The following is an 18287-nucleotide window of genomic DNA, read 5'->3' as shown; positions in this document are numbered from 1 at the left end:
GTTGGTGTGATGTGTTTGTAATTAGGGCCTCTGGGAATGTTTTTCTGTGTTTATGTGTTTGGTTTACAGTTGTGGTAGGTCTATGTGGGACTGGGTTTGTGGTGTATGTGGTTACCTTCTCCTCCTGACTAGTTTTGACAGTACTGAGTTGGGGGAGCTCAGCCTCTGGTTTGGATACATGGTTGCATCTATCACATATATTTGTATTTATTGGGGGGAGTTGTGGTTGTCTGTGTACTTGGGACAGGTGTCACATTGCCTCTGGATTCACAGATTCTACTTGTTGTGGCTGGCCTTAGTGGATTGTATGTGTGGACATATTTTATTGCCATACTACTGATCAGTGATTACTTCCTTTTTATGTTTGCTCTATCATGTGGTAGCTTCCTCATTCTCTTGCATGGTTTGGTAATGGCTGGAGTCCAGCATGCCAGATGCCTGCGTGTATGGCATTGTGTCTTGTTGTTATTTGTGATTGCATACTCCAAGCATTCCTGGCTGTGTTCATGGAATGCCTGTATAACATGTTCTGCGGTGTGTCCCATATTCTGCACTTGCACAGGGACTTTCGTGGATTCCACATCAGTTTGGAGGGGTGCAACCTATGCTTTACACATGTTTTTCACTGTGGTATTCTGGCCAGGGACTGGGGTCATGATGTGTATATCCAGTGTGATTACTCTATGGTCTGGTCTTACCAGTGAGGGATACACTTCTCATCTTGCCATCCAGTACACATGTTGCTGATTATCACATCCAGTATGGTTACCCCTCTTGTGGGAGTGGTACGTTGTTCCTGGGCATTTTGGTTTATGGATTCTGTGAACTTTTCTCCGACTGTGTTGGTGCTAGTATAATGCTCCCGGTGTATGTCTGGGTATTTTCAGTCAAGCAATATAATGTGGTTTGGGGGGCTTGATATATTCATGTATTCTAACATAGGCCAGGTGCAGTTCCTGGTATTAGGACAGTAGTCTGCAGCAGGCTATATACTGGGAGGCGGTTTTAGCCATTGGTATTTGACCATGGCTAATCCATGCTGCTTCTTGTTGTGGTACCAACATGGGGGTGTGGTTATCCTTGACATTTATTGCTAGTCACCCTCCTTTTGTAGCTTGTTCCATGTTTTGCGGCTGTACAGCACAGTATGAGGTGTGACCTGGTAGTGTTAGGGTGCTGATGTGAGCCTTGACCCAGTTTTCTATTACAGGACTGATATCTACATTCTCCATACTGTGTGCGTTTACACTGCAGACATCTTGCTGTTTAGACTTCTGGCATTGGGTAGCATTACATCTAGATTCCTATCCCTTGTGGTACCTATGAAGGTGGGTTTGTGTTTTGAGACTTACCTATTCAGGGCATGCTGTGGGTACTGACAGCCTTTGCCAGTATCCATGGGGCATGGACTGATAGGTGCATGCCACCCCTAGCAGGTGGTGCATCATGTCATGCTCCGCATGTCTTCCCAGCCTGAAACACATTGGCTCCCCTTGACTAACTGCATTACTTCAGCCAGTTATTGCACTTGATCATCCCATCGTCATTTTGTGGCTTCATGCTTGGTGAGGGTGGATGTTAGTCAGGGTCCTCAGGTGTGCATATAGTACATGGTGTTACATTACTTAACACATGGCATTCATGCCTCAGGTGGTGCTGCAGGGCTGCCTCTGTCGGATGTGCATATTACACTCCCTGTACATGTTTGTGAGCAGGACATGTCATTTTAGGCATCCATGTTATTATTTGAGTGAGTCAGAGGGGGTATCATTCCCAGGGTTCCTACTGAGCCAGTGTATGTGCTATGCGTTGCCTCTTTGTCAAGGCCAGGGCATACTGGGCACGCCTCCTTCTGCCTACTGGGGCAGGTTCAGGTTGTTCCTCCTCCGAGTCACGCTCTGCCTGTGATGGCCTTGGCAATGGTGGGGGGCTGTTTGGCCCAGCCCTATGCTGGTCCTGCTGCAGCTGTTTTCGCAAGATCATATTATGTAGCATAGCACATACCATGACAATTTGGGTACATGTAGTTGGTGTGTACTGCAAGGCTCCACCAGATGTGTCCAGACACCGGAACTGTGACTTCAGCAGCCCAAACACATGCTCTATTACATTACGTGTTTGTGCATGTGCCTCATTATGGCGTTCCTGTTCAGGTGTGTGTGCGCTTCTGATGGGTGTCATCAGCCATGGCTCCAGTACATAACCTGCATCCCCCACTAGGTATCCGTGTGGGATGTCCCCATTGGCAAATGTCTGGTACAGCTGCGTCAAATGCCAGATGTGTATATCATGGTAACTCCCAGGGCAGCCAGCACACGCATTCATTATTATGCCCTGGGCATCACACACGACCTGGCAGTTGATGGAGGGGAAGCCCTTGCGGTTAATGTAGGCCCTACCCCACTCACCAGCTGGTGCTTTGATGCGTATGTGTGTGCAGTCTATTGCACCCACTACCTCAGGGTATTCCGCTATTTGCTGGAAGAGACGCATATTGCTGGCCAATACCTCACGGGCATTGGAGAAATATACATGATCACTGACATGTGCTGACATGGCATCCAGGAACTGGTGCAGTACCCTGTAGGCTGATGCCTGTGATATCCCCATCATATCACCAGTTGGTCTCTGGAAGGTACCTGTTGCTAGTATTCTTAGGCCAACACATACCTTGGTTTCCACTGGGATGGGTTCCCCTCTGTTGGTTCTGTGTGTGAGGCGTGGCCTGCACAGCTCAACTATTTGCTGCAGGAGCTCTCTGTCCACTCTATAGCGCTCCACTATCTCCAGCTCATGTAACCCATGGTAGGTGACCCTGGGCCTGTACACTCTTCTCCGTCTCCTCACTGTGGGTTGTCTGGCACCATCTGCATTGTCACTACCCTCAGTAAGTTGCCTGTGTCTCATTATGACAGCTATGGCAGCCCCTAACATTTCTGCTCTGAGTGAAGCTTTTTCAGTTTTCACTTTTATTAGCTTACTCCTGTCTTGCAGTGTCTCTTGAAAGAAACATCCTGCATTGCTGTTTGCAGAGTTTTAAGTGCTGGGCTGGGCTACTATTCTGCCTGTGTAATTGCCTGCTTCTAATTGTTTTCACCTGCTAGCTCCAGCAGTATTTCCTGCTAGCTTCCTACTAATTCTGTTGCTTCCTTTTTCCTTTCTGTTTTCTCAGGGGGGAGCAGCGTGCATACCAGCAGAAATGCGCTCACAGTGGCTTACATGCGCACACATGCTTACACTGTTCAGGATCTGCCTTTTCTGGTTAAAATGCATGCACACCAGCGCAGACAGTCTTACAAGTCTGCCAACAGGCTCCCACATGCTCAGTCTGCCCTACACGCGCGCACACCAGCGCAAACAGTGTTAAACATCTACCAACACGCTCCCACATGCTCAGTCTGCCTTACACACATGCACACTGCCCTACTCGCGCTTCATGGCGTGCACAAGTGCGGATGCACGCCCAGCAAGAAACTTTAGTGTAAGTAACAGTGTCCACCTTCCATTTCTTGACTTTCCCAGACTTATCTTGTGTCACTCCTCTTTCCCTGATCTGTGTCTGTCATCTGTCATGTTACACTGACCTCCAATGAACTGCATTTCTTTCTACCATTCCCCCCTGTGATGTCACCTATCTCCTACTCTATTCCTCCCCTTGTGTATCTCTTACACTACTCAGACTGTGCTCATTTGCTATGTGACTGTGAGATTCAGTATCCTAACCCTCATTTACATGAGATTGCCTACTAATGCTTAGTTACATGTCTTACACTCAGTTTCCCCCCTTAGCAACCACTACACGGTGGCCATGTTGTTTTTGGTCTGCTGGTCCCTGCATTGTCATTCCATGTATTGCATAAAACCCACATTTGTGGGTTTATAACCTTCATTTTTATGTTTTATGCAGCGCAGCCCGTTTGCACGGGGCTGCGCTGCGTTTATTATTTTTGCATCGGGTTACCTTGCCAATGGCCACATATTTGGCCATTGGCATGCTGCCTGACACATATGCACCCTTTATTTGGAGCTGACATGGCTCCGTTGTGAATTTTGCAGAAACGTACTCAGTTGTCAACTGAGTACATTTCTGCAGCTAAAACGTTTCTTACATGGGCTGGTTTCTGCTTCGTGGATCGCTAGTATACCTCATTTGCATACCTTTCGGCTGCAAGTGAGGTATTTACCATGTCCACGCCCAATCCGTGTAAGAGACGTTTTAGCTGGTCTCTTACACGGAGTTTAGGGCTGTTCCTGGATCGCAAGGCTTGCATGGAGTGTTACACGTTTCTTACACTCCGTGCAAGCCTTCGTGAATCCTGCCCACTGTTAATCTATCACTAGTATTTCTCCATAAAAGAAAAATATCATACACAAATCTTGCATACCAAATAATATTTTCTACAAACTCATTACCTTGTCATACATAATTCATTTCCCATGAAGCAAGAGCAAGGTTGGCGTAGCTATTGGCACAAGTCGTGCCCATAGCTATGCCAACCTCTGTAAGTAAAAGTTGTCATTTAACACAAAGACATTATTTTCTAATATGATCTCCAGCAAATCACAGATTAGGTTCACTTTAGAATGTGTGTATACCCTAGTATTAGTTAGTGTATCACATATCCTATCTATCGCCCATGTGTTAGGTATTACTGTAAACAACGAATTGATGTCCATGGTGACAAACATATATTCACTCTTGATTCCTGACATCTTATTATACAGTAATTTAAAAAATGTTTTGGTATCTTTTATAATCATTTCACAAGTTTCAAGAACAGAGTGAAGGTGTTTCTCTACATATATAGATAATGTTTCAGTGGACCAACTCCTACTGGACACAATAGGTCTCATGGGTGGTTCAGTAATGTTTTTATGTACTTTGGGCAATCCATATATTATAGGTATAATAGGATGTTCAGTCTGAAAGTAATTAAAAAGTTCTACATTAATTTGTTGGGAAATAAATAAATCAAAAACACAGACAGATACTCTTTGTATTATACCTTTGACCTGAGTATTAGTAATCTGCACATAAGTATGTGTATCATTCAGTAGTTTTATCATTTGGTCTATATAAAACTGCTTGTCTAGTATGACAATACTGCCACCCTTATCAGCAGGTTTTATTTCAATACTATATATACTTTTCAATTATTTCAGTGCTTCATTTTCATGTTTATCCAAATTATAAAACTTCATTTTCCTATCAGTATCAAAAACTTGTCGAATCTCCTATTCGCATACTGTAAGAAATGTTTCTATCACTGGGTGCGTTTTAGGTACAAATACACTTGGTTTCTTGAAAACTGTATCAGACAAACTGCTCACATCTTTATACATCGTTTTAAGCGTAAATGTACGCCCAAAAAGTCTTAGGTCCTTAATTAAGTCTGTCATAACTGTTTTCTGTGAAGGTATAAATGATAAACCTTTATTAAGTAGGGACATTTGTGCTTTAGTTAATTGAAAATTAAAAATATTTATTACCAGTTCTTTGCATGATTCCACGTAGTCAGGACAGCACAGGATACCCACACTTACTATATTCCAGCTCAAGTACATACAGAAACATATTACCCTTCACTTTACACTAAGTGCAGTCTCGGAGTTGATATATTTAAGTAGCAGGGTGTGGGGGGGCACAGCCCCCCTGCTTATACTTGGAGAAGAGTAATATGGTTTGTCTTTTATTTGTTTCTGTATGTACTTGTGCTGGAATATAGTAAGTGTTGGTATCCTGTGTGTTTTCAATATTATGAGATTCAGTATTTTGAGTTTTCAGGATTTTGATCTAAGGATTTTGGGTTTTCAGGATTTTGTAGCGCTTATATATATATATATATATATAGAGAGAGAGAGAGAGAGAGAGTGTGTGTGTGTGTGTGTGTGTGTGTATGAAACAGAAAAGCTGAAAATGTAAACCTGATATAAATATAATAACGGACACCTACTCATGTTTAATAGGTGATCATTTACATCCACCCAAGCTGTCATGAACTCAACAGATGGTTCCTCATTTGAAGAAGGACACACTGAGCAGTGCAGCATCCTCTTATAAAGCAATGCAGTATCAGAAATCCATTTATCTAGTGTGGGAATAGAACTCACTATCTTCTGTACCAAAGGCCAGTGTGCTGCCTGTTATGACACTGAACTAAGACATGAAGTGTTAGGAGTTTTTTAGTCAAAACTCAAAACAATTTTTTTACAGGGAGGCAAGCCACCTGCCTACCCACTATGTCTTTATGAATAAGTTCTGTTTGATTTTTTTTGTGACTTTCTTCATCTGGGCTGTGCCTGCAAATGATCACTTGTGATTAATGTACTACCCCAGTAAATAAACTTAAATAAATAAATATATTTACCATCTTTGAGGTTGCCCAAACTTGGAAAAGGCAGAAAAAGTTAGGAAAATACATCACTCACACTCTCACTCTTCTCCTAGCTTAGATACTACGACAGAATGCCACTGATTTTCAGTTGTGATGTGTTGAGTGTTGAGCAACTGTCCGGTGACAATCAGTATGGCTCCCATGAAGTATGTACAAGTCAACAGCTATTTCCCAGCAGACACAATTAAAATTGTGAACCTTGTGGCATACTATTACGACAACTTAGTACATACATAAAAATATGATGCTGTAAAGACAGCAAAGGTCGTAGCAGTCTGTCTTAAATGCTGATGGTTTTTTTCATTTTTCAATACCCACTTTGTCCTATACAGAATCAAGGAAGTGCTACAGTCTATCCTGATACCCAGAAGATATAAGGGAGAAAATTGGTAGATGAGAAGGCAATCTCACAAGATGCACACATACGTGTACTCATGCACTGCATGGGCACCTACAGCCAGATTAGAAGATCGCAAATTCATCTGCAGCATGCCTTAGTGATATGGGAGGAAACCAAAGCACCCTGTTGAAATTTAATGTAGGCACAGAGAAGGAAATGAGACTTTGCAGAAAAGGCACCCCATCTGATAATTAAACCAGAGGAGCAAGTGCAGTGAGGCAGTAGTGCTAATGAAATGTCTAAGCTCATAAGAAATGAATCACTCTGACGTATCATCTGAACCACTTCTACTACAACAGCTGACGTTCCAGGTGACAATAACCCCTGTCTCGAAGTCAAGAACTTAGGTTCATAGGTTGGTACTAGGCTATCAGCCCTAGGGCCTATATAAGCCAAGCCATGACAATTACCTGGCTATTTAACATCTAGTAGCTTGTGCAGGCTGTTGCATGCTACCTGAACATGTTGTTTTGTGTCGGAGCAAGGTAAGTACAGCAGACATGGAGAGGGAATGGGAGGCAGTGTTAGCGTAGATTAGGTAAGGGGATGTAGGGTTAGGGAGCAGCAGATGAATTTTAGGGTTGGGTAGTAAGAAGGGTGTTTTAGGTTTAGGGAGCTTGATGGAAGTTTAAGGGTTAGAGAGTGGAAATGGAGTTTTAGTTTTAAGGAGAGGGGGTTTTGGGGCTATGAAGAAGTTGGGGGATTTAAGTTTAGGAAGGGCATTTGGAGTTTTTGGCTTAGAGAGCAATCGGGAAGTTAAGGGTTAAGAAACAGGAATGGAGTTTTAGGGTAATGGAGTGAGGAATCAGATTAGGAACTGGGTAGCGGTTTTAGGACTACAGTTAGGGCTATGGTAGGGCTGTGCAGTTTTATAGGATGGGTGTTGGGAAGGCTAAATTGTTATGGGAGATGGGGTTAGTGAGAGCCAGAGCACTTGATTTTCGAGCAAATAGCAGTGAGCAAGGGTGGCATGAGCTGTTAGTAAGGGAGCAGTTATAGTAGGCCTGTCTGAACCATGTCAGAATTGGTCAACAAAAATAACGGTAACAAATATTTATGAATGCTTGAAATCAGCATTTACATACCTGCATTTTGTCTTTTTTGCCACTGTTTTTAAACTAGTCAGCATTGGTGTAAAATAATAATGACTATAGGATTTTTTAATGGCTGGTATGCATAGTTAATGTGTGGTTGTCTGATGAATTTGTTGGGATGTGCACATATGTAAAAGCTGCTGAAGTTAAATAACCATATGGACTACAAAAGTTTCTTAATTTTATGATGCTCGAATGAATTTAATTTTGATTTCATGACATGCAAAGTATTTCTCAATATAGCTGAAAATATGGATCAATAGCAAACATTTAATTGTGCCAATAAAACAAATAACATAAAATATGGCAACATGTTAAGAACTCCTTATTCTTTAATTAATACAAATTACGCAGATGTAGACTTACATATTGTAAATACTTCATCAGACATAAAATCATTCAGCCACAAAACATTGTTTTAAATACCGAAACCAGTTAACACCAGCAAGACATTATTAAATTGCAAGTCAATATTTTAAAGGCCGGCCTTTTGAAATGGTTGAGGACTACAGTGCTCAGAGGTTATACATCAAGCCTTGTCTGCCATTGATATTCCCATGATTCTATTACATTTGACAAGTCTCCACCTCTACAAGCAAGGAAACAACTTCTAACGCTAGAAAAAAATGCAGTTACTGATAAACTGCTCAGTATGACTGTATTTTATGCCTGATGAAAAGCTTAGAATGTAAAAGCTTTCAAATGCTTAGCTTGTGTAAATAAAATAAGTCAGTGGGTTTTTTGCTTTTTGCTTTACTTTTTAATGAACATTCAGTATATTTATTCAATCTTGAGGGCTAATCATACAAAGCGTCTGTCATTTTGTGATTTAAAAGTAAGGTTGCAAATTTAACATTGATAGTCCTTTCTGATTGCTGATTTACTGTGTTGCTTAATTTAAAAAGGAAAGTCCAATGCTTTAAATTCCAGATAAATATTTAGGAATTAAAATGATGCTAACTACCCATCTTAAGTAAATCATTTTGACAATGTAGATAGGGAGGATATTTCTAATACAGCTAACGCAGAAGTGGCTTAAGATACTTTATGCAGTCTTATACCTTTATCTAATAATGAACCCTGCTCCTATAAATGTATGCTATAAATATAGCCCATGTACTTATTCTCCATGGTGATCTAAAGGATTATCTAGACTCTATAAAAAGAAAAGGCGATTATTTAAAACCTATATACCAGATCCCTCTAAGCACAGTAAGCATAGGCTTTTGTTATTTAGTAAGAGTTTAAGAGAGGTTAAAACAAAATCTAAGGCCATGTATGAAGCAACCTTATTATTACAAGTCTGTGACAACAATAATTCAGTTCACTGCTAAAGCAGAAAGTGGGTAACACAATCTTCATTTACTACTCTTAAATGGGGGATGAGCCAGAAGCCCTGAAAACATGCCAGAATGCTTTAACAATTCATTTAGGCAACTGACAACTTCTAATAATGCTAGAATTAATTAAACACTAATCAAAAAAGAATATAATTCAACAATTTTCAACCTATAACAAGACTGAATGAACTGTACAAGAGATGAAATGAATCAATGTCATGTGTTCTGATGAATTCCCTGGAGCTAAGTTTTGTTACTTACAAGCAGGAACAAATCTGTTATTTTGCACTTTCATATACTTTCATATTTGTATTAGATTATATTATACATTATAGTTAATATTACTTATAACCTGACCAGCACAGTGACATAGAAGGATAAAGCCTTAACTATAACCCAAGTGACCCAGGTTTAGTTAGTGTCTTAGGCATCTGAGGCCCTGGCAGGGATGGTGTTTGCTGATGGTGCTCCCTAAGGGGAAGTGTGGTCTAATGAGGGGAGTAGTCCTCAGACGATAGTCGGTGAACATAAGGGAGGGGGCAGAGAAAAGTGGGTAGGCCAAAACAAATATAAAATCCTCCCAAATGGAGTATGGACAGCCAAGACCCCCAATCTGGACATCCTTAGGTTCCAACACTGGTTCCAGCTGGATATGTAGTAAGTCCAAAGGGTTAGAAGTTACATGGACATGGAGAACTGAGCAGTAGTGCCATCAGGATGATGATGGGGATATATAAGGCAGTCTCCCAAACACCTTAAGTGACCACAACATAATATACTTTATACGTAGTAGGACAAGCATATGCAAAACCACTAACTATATATCCACTAGAAACACAAAAACATTCTCTCCTGAGGTCCTCAATACTTGACTCTGTAACTGTGACTGGACCCCCCCCTAAAAACCCTCCCACTTGACCAGGCTGCAGCATATTTCAACAAAACATTTCTACAACACCTAGACACTGTTGCTCCATTGCGCAAAATCAAGGTTAGAACCTCTACAGATCCCTGGCTCAGTAAAGAAACCAAACAAATCCTCAAGTCCAGAGACACTGCCTGGCTTTACTATAAAAAAAAACAAAGAAACACAAAGCCTAACTAAGTACCAAGAACTGTGCAACCATGCAAAAAATGCATTAGGCTGGACAAAAAATCCTACAACACACCATTACAAACTAAATACCAACACAACCCCCAAAAATTTTGGAAAAATGTAAACCAGCTACTAAAATCCACCCAAAAGGCTACCCCCAAACCAACCACCCGACACTAAAGTTCCCATCGAAACACAATTCAACTCCCACTTTGTGAACTCAATTCTATCCTTAGTATCACAGGACAGTTCCTTCCTCACTACCCCCCCAACACAAATAACACTAATACAAGCTTTACCCTCAAAACAGTTTCCACCACTTCATTCAAAAGCATTCTCTCCAAACTAAAAACCTCATCATCAGCAGCCGACCTACTCCCCAGCTATTTCTTGAAACTCACAGCAGATGCTATTGCTATCCCAGTCTCCACTCTCATAAACAGATCAATTGTTGAAAACTATGTGCCCAAACTCTGGAAAATATCCTATGTTACATCCATACATAAAGGCGGGACCTCCACTGAACTTAATAACTACAGAGCCATTGCTTTACTCTCCCCCTGGCCAAAATCCTAGAAAAATGCATCCATACCCAGATGCTAAACTATCTCCTAGACAGCAATATCCTGTCACCTACTCAGCATGGTTTCAGACCTGCCCATAGTACCACTACAGCCCTCCTCTGCTTCACAGACACAGTAAACCGTCTCAAAAATGAAGGCCTACAGGTGTCAACTCTTTTTTTGGATATGTCCAAAGCATTTGACACAGTCTCACACCAAATCCTGCTAAATAAACTAAACCAATATTGCCTATCAAATTCCACTCTTACCTGGTTCAAAAGCTACTTAACTGACAGGTACCAAGCTGTGAAATGGGAAAATTCTCTCTCTTCTCAGCTGCCCATAACTGTAGGAGTCCCACAGGGTTCTATCTTAGGACCACTACTATTCACAGTCTTCACAAATGACCTCCATACCTCCACACAGCATGCATCTATCATTCAGTATGCAGATGACACTACCTTAATCTGTGCTGCAAAAAACATTCCCACCCTCCTGCAAACAACTCAACTAGCATTCTCTGATGTTGAAAACTACCTTACCAAAGCCCAACTTATCCTCAATACAAAGAAAACTCAGCTTATGATTATAACCAGTTCTAACAAAAACACTGATAACAGTCAATTCACTATCTACTCCACAAATGCTACTCCAATCACTCCAGTGGCACAGGCTAAGCTATTGGGAATAACCATAGACTCCCACCTAAAATTTGATAGTCATCTCAACTTAACTATTAAAAAAGTACATGCCAAACTGGGATCACTTTACTGTATCAAACCATTTCTTACAAACAACACAAGATCAGCCATTGCTCACTCCCAACTTCTATCCACCCTACTCTATGCATCTCCCATTCTGACTAATCTCAACAAAACTGAACTAAGCAAAATGGAAGCCTGCTATAATAGAATTGCCCGCTTTGCTGCAAATTGCTCATATAGAATTCATCACTGTACTGCTTTGAGACAGCTCCACTAGCTTGAATTGCCCAACCTCCTAACTTACAATCAGCTCTGCCTCTGTCATTCTATTACCTCCCCAATAAGTGTCCTGCCCTCAAAAACCTAGTACAGCATCACTCAGCCAAAAGGCCTCTTAGATCATCAAGCAAACTTCTGCTAGAAGTCACCAACAGCTACAATACATTTGGAGATGTGCTATATAGTAGTTCAGTGGCTAAAAATGGAACTCTGTCCCCACTAGCATTCAAAACACATCATCCAAAGCCTCCTTTAAAGACCTCATCAGGCAACATCTCAAGCAAAGTTGGCAGTGCCATGATTGCTCCCCAGGCTAGTGAAAGTGGATAAGTTATACATACTAGAGTACTTGATAATAGTTTTCTTTCTTACTCACAAACACTGGCTAATCTACAATGTATGTACTGTACCTGTGTACTATGTATGTATTCTACCTATGTTCCAAATGTCAGCTGTACACCACAAATCTATTAATTACCTTTATTTTTAAATTAAGATTTTTTTGTTTCTCTCCACTGTAACTTTTGATGTGCCGCATACCACTGTAAAAACATGTCTTTTGTAATTTGTGTGTATACTGATCATGTCTAACTAAATGTATCTGTAATTTTTCTTTGTGGAGCTTTTCTCCCCGGGCCTCTGCTGAAAAAGGGTCTTGTCAGCTCAGTCAGACACCCCCGGTTAACAAATGTAAAATAAATAAATATATACATATATATATATATATATATATATATATATACATATATATATATATATATATACATCAGTTATAACCTTGTTGCTCTTGTTGCTGTTTCTGTAGCTCTCTATTATTGTCAGAAAATGATAAAAAGCAAATATTTCTTCATAGTTAAAGATTGCTACTAACATTACATTACTGATGACTACCAAAAACTTCACTAGTGCATTAGGAAAGGTGTATAAAATGTCTATAAATAATACAGGGTGAGAGTCATGAAAATTAGAAGAGTAACTCAGAGCAGCTCTATAAGGGACCTCATCACATATTGCTACCTGCCTATCTAGCATGTGTCATTGGTGAAACAGTGATGGTTTTAGCTATACATTCTGAGTAGCTTCTGTGACTGGAACACATAACAACAGTTTCATTTTATAGTGTTATGCAGCCAAGATATGATATTATGTAATGATCGCTACTGCTTATACCTAGGGAAGCCCCCCTCCTTATCTCTGAAAACATAAAAGTATAATAATGTATTGTTTATTGACCCCTCCCACAATCCATAGTGTAAAGATACATTATTTTGTTCAGGGTATCCTCCTCTTCCTATCTGTCACACCATACTAAGTATTAATCATTGTCCACAGAAACCACTTCCCATTTTCTTTATCCTCTCAGGGGAAGGTTAATGTTCAGAGAAGGCCTCCCCCAGCGCTAGTGTTTGGCTAAATTACCCTGGCATGCCATATCTGCACATAGAGTACCCCTAGGTAGCTATGGTGCCATACACTTAGAGTGTCTCAGAGGCATGGTAAAACTCCTTATGTACCCCACAACAAAAATGGAGGGTAGAAAGCACTGTAGAAGAAACCAGATGTGTGTCAGCCTGTATTGCTGCATTGTATGCTGGTCTCAGCAGTATGAGGTGCCACAACTTCCTCTCTTGCAGTAAGCAATGGACAGCAAACAGTTATGTCTCTGCACTTTCCTTATACTGATAGCACTCAGAAAGGAATGCCAATTTGAAGTCTGTGTGGTATTTTTTTGTTTGTTTGTTTTTGTTTTTTGGTCTCCAGCTTTGAGAACCATTTTTTGTTCTTAAATTAGGTTTTAGATGTATGTCAGATAACCTCGTTATGTTTCTGGTTTATTTATTTTTTTTACATTTTCTCAAGTCATACTGTTTGGATCAATTAGTAGGACATTGATTGCAAACTTGTAAGATGTGCATCAGGTTGTGTTTATGTAATTTACATCTGTTGTATTTTTGAAGTCTGCTGTCTTTTAAGGACTTCTAAAACATCAAAGAGTCTGAGAATCAGATAGCCAAGATTTGCGAGAAATGCTACTATGATTTAAAAGGGACAGTGTTTACAGCATATGTGATGTTGTAAACAATCTTTTTATGTGACCAATTCCATTTAAGACAACTTCACAAGTCTGTAGTGCACCAACTTATGATGCCATGCTCAGATTTGCTTGCATCATATTAATAACACTAGGGTTTTGGAATGCATTCAATATACATACCCCATAAGAACACTTACACTATGAGACAATAGTTAGACTGAGAAATTATGGAGAATAAGGCTATACACTGCAGCCTACAGATTGTTCTATAGAGTTCTGTGCTTACATTTTGGACAATAAAGATCCACATTTATTTGTTCAGTTGTACTTTAACTAGATACCACTGTGGTTAACACATATTCAGGAATATACCCCCCTTGAGTGTAAGAAAATATTTGTCAAGATAAATATATTTATAACTGTAAGAATTATTAGGTTGTGGAGCACACTGAAGAAGGATGTATGAAAACTGGACTCATAGGTGCATACGTAAATACTAGGCTAGCTGCCCTTGCCAGGCCATTTGAAGCTTAGCCATTTTCCCTTTTTGTACTCCAAATAACCTATCCCATGTGGTTTTAGATTGGTCTTAGCCATCCAATGGTTGATAATTATATATTTTGCCCTAATGCGAATAACTGTAATTGTAAAGGACTAACCATTTCTGAAATGTGACCGCAAGTCCTTTACAATTAGACTAACTCCTCTAAAAAATGTTAAAAAGGCCCCATACAAGTGGGCTGACAAGATTCTTTTTTTGTGTCTTTTATTAAACAACTGCAAAACGCATTATAAAAACAACTGCAATAATGTGTACTAAAGATACAGTAGTCAATTGAAAAGATTGCGCTGAATATTTAAATATTTGGTTAAAAGGTCTTGGAAAATGAGAGATTAGCTTGACTGCTTAAGGTCTTGGATAATGAAGAAATGAACTGATTAAAAGAAATAGAATAACTCCTAAGCAAAATGTCTTGAGACCCATAAAAGTGGACAATATACTATTAATCCCCAGACAAATAGGTACTGACATTTCCCATGATGAAAATAACCATGTATAGGGATAAATTGCCCTCTACCAATTTTTATGATGTGAATGCCTGTATACATGTGTGCAGATCTGATGAAGCTTTATAATTGAAAGTACCACCGAGACTGTAATTAAACAACTCATGGAAGCTTTCATTTTATTTTATAGATGCTACTACTTCTAAAAGATTGTTCTTAGAAATAACCATATGGCAAAATACTATTTTATAAAATAATGTTTAATCTCATATCCACCAACTGTATTGCTTTAAATTAGGATCAGGTCCCCCGGGCTTCCAGATACTGGTTTGGCTCCTCCCATTGGTAACAAACACCCCCAATCCAATCAAGTGGAAGGGACGATCCACTAAGCAACCAACCAGAACAGGAATCCCAGCCAATGACCTTTCCATTTTTGTTAACTTTCTGTATAAATACAACTGCATTTGACATAACTGTAAACACACTGCAGTGCTCATCTGCCTTCAGCAAAGAACTGATTACCTGATAATTTTTCGTTTGGCTGAGATCATTTAAGTAGAGATATATAGCTGTATGTAACTTGCATTACTTGAAATGGAGGAAGAACAACCGATGATCCCATAATAAGGGAAGATCAAAAAACTCCAAATGCCTTTACCACTTCTACTTCTATCTTCTTATCCATGGCCTCATGTTCCACACAGGTATAAGGTCAAGGCCTATGATCAAACTGGAAGGCACTTTGTTATAGTTTTATAAACATGTCTATATGTATATATGGGAGCACTTTTGAAGAACGAAAGTTCACTACTTCGAACTTCAAAAGTACACCCACACTAACGCGAAAGTGCACTTTCATGAAAGTGCACTTTCACGAACCCGCTAGACCAAACGAGCTAGCAGTCACAGACCTTAGTGTTAGGGCACGGGTCATGGTAAGGGGATAGCCCTACTAGCTATCCCCTTACCCTAACCCTTGCCCTAACCCTAAGGTTCGTGACTACCGCACAACAGTGGAAGACATTCCAAATTGTGCTATGTCCTCCACTGTGGTGCGATAGTCACGAACCTTAGGGTTAGGGCACAGATTAGGGTAAGGGGATAGTTAGTAGGGCTATCCCCTTACCTTGACCCGTGCCCTAACCCTAAGGTCTGTGACTATCGCACTACAGTGGAGGACATAGCCCATTTTTTCAATGTCCTCCATTGTGGTGCAGTAGGTTCAGTCTAGTGAGCTTAAGCGAAAGCGCACTTTTGCTTAAGTGGGGATGTGCTTTCCCATTTCAAAAAAGTGAATTTTTGTTGTAGGAAAGTACACCCATATATATATATATATATATATACATATATATATATATATATATATATATATATATATATATATATATATATATATATATATATAAAACACACACACACACACACACACACACACACACACACACACACACACATCTTATCTAGACTAAATCCTCATGTTGCTATGTTCAGTGTGAAAGTTTCCATAAAAGTAAAAAAGTACTGCAGCTTACTATGCAGCAATTTCAGCATGGGATGTATAACTTTCCTTTTATATTATCAATGGTGCACCATATATACTCTATATTAGAAAATACAGCCAGTTGTCTTTCACTTTTCTATCCTCATGTATTCGTAGTAGGTTATATTTATTACCTATTACTGTACAAACCTCGGAGGACAGATTAAGATATATAGATACAATTCTGATACCAGAGCAGCTGCTCACTTCTAAGATGAACTCTGGAGTACTGAGTTCTGTTCTGGAGCATTCCAAATGGACTGCTTGAAAGAATTCCAAGGGAATTAAGAAGGGGGATTCAAGGGTATGGACCCTATAATGCATGAGGAATGTCTGGAGAGCTCTGAAAGTACACAGTGGGGGAGAGGATGAAGAGGGACAGTATTGATTTGGGAGCATATGATATAAAGGATATAGAAGAATATTGAGTTAGGAGAGCTCTACTGTGGAGTAAGGTGGCACAGATTTAATAAGAATTGCAGGACTTTTTATGTATAAGGTAGTAGGGTGGGAGAGTATAAGATTACCAAATGGTTTAACTGAATATTATGCCAGTGGATGGAAAATAAATGTAATGGCAGTTAAAAGTAGTTAGCTACACAATTCTGGTAGATACAATAGATATGACAGCTAGTTATGCAGGTTTTCATGCTGCTGATTTTGCCCACACTACTACTAAATCATGCTAACCTTCTATATTTGAGACATTCCCTGAATCTTTCTGAAAATTACCAGTTTTCATATGCATACCCATTTTCTTACCAAATAAATTAGTAAAGTGAATATACTATAAGTCAAAATGTATAATGTCCTTAACCTGCAGTTCCATACAGAAATTCTCATAGATATGTATAAGATACACCATACACTGATCGACTACATTGCAGTGACCATGAAACAGTGGCAGACCACTTTGCAATTAAGCCATGATAAAGGACAAATTATTATTCCAGGGATAAAAATTCAAAGGGGGATATTCCAGGGTGACTCTCTGTCACTGCTGCTATTCTGTCTTGCCCCAAACCCATTAAGCTGTCTACTTAACAGCTTAGGCCATGGCTATAATTTGGCTCCTAGAAAACAACAAAGTGCAAAGACTTCTCATCTTCTCTTTGTCGATGATTTAAAACTGTATAGCTCATCAGATGAAGAACTAAAATCACAACTGTAAGTAGTCAAAACTTTTTCAAATGAGATGAGAATGTCATTTGGTCTTGATAAATGTGCAAAAGCAATTTTTAAAGTGGGAAAACTGCAGCACCAAGAAAACATCAGTTTGGGACAAGAATGTAATATGAAAGAACTTGAGCAAGAGGGAGTGTATACATTTTGGGAAATGATGAAGGATCAACAATAAAGCAAACAAATGAGAATAAAACTTAGTAAGGAATATTTCAGAAGACTTAAATTAATCCTGAAAACAACGTTGGCATCTAGGAACAAAATGCAAACTATAAACCAATTTGCTCTTCTGTCCTAACTTACAGTTTTGGAATGACTGATTAGCCCCAAAATGTGTTGGATAGACTTCATCCTCACCAAGTGATTTATAAAAATCAGTGCATTGGCCCGCGGTGGTGGTGCTGCGGTAGCATTGTCGCCTCACAGTAAGACGCTGTCTGTTTCAATTCTCAGCTAGAGCATCTTCTGCGTGGAGACATGTGTGAATGGGCGTACCTTCGTTGAAGGTTGTGCGTCAGGGCTGATAACTCAGCATGTAAAAATCAACTATCACTCATTAGCGGACCGGAGTTCCAATGTGGTGACCCCTAACTGGGAAAAGCCAAAAGACACAACAAAAAAGTGTATACCAAGATTATATATTCCCTG

Source organism: Protopterus annectens, chromosome 7.part0 (genome assembly GCF_019279795.1).
Source record: "Protopterus annectens isolate FY-2018-M chromosome 7.part0, PAN1.0, whole genome shotgun sequence".
In the NCBI taxonomy this organism is placed as follows: Eukaryota; Metazoa; Chordata; order Ceratodontiformes; family Protopteridae; genus Protopterus; species Protopterus annectens.
This window is presented reverse-complemented; position numbering follows the sequence as displayed.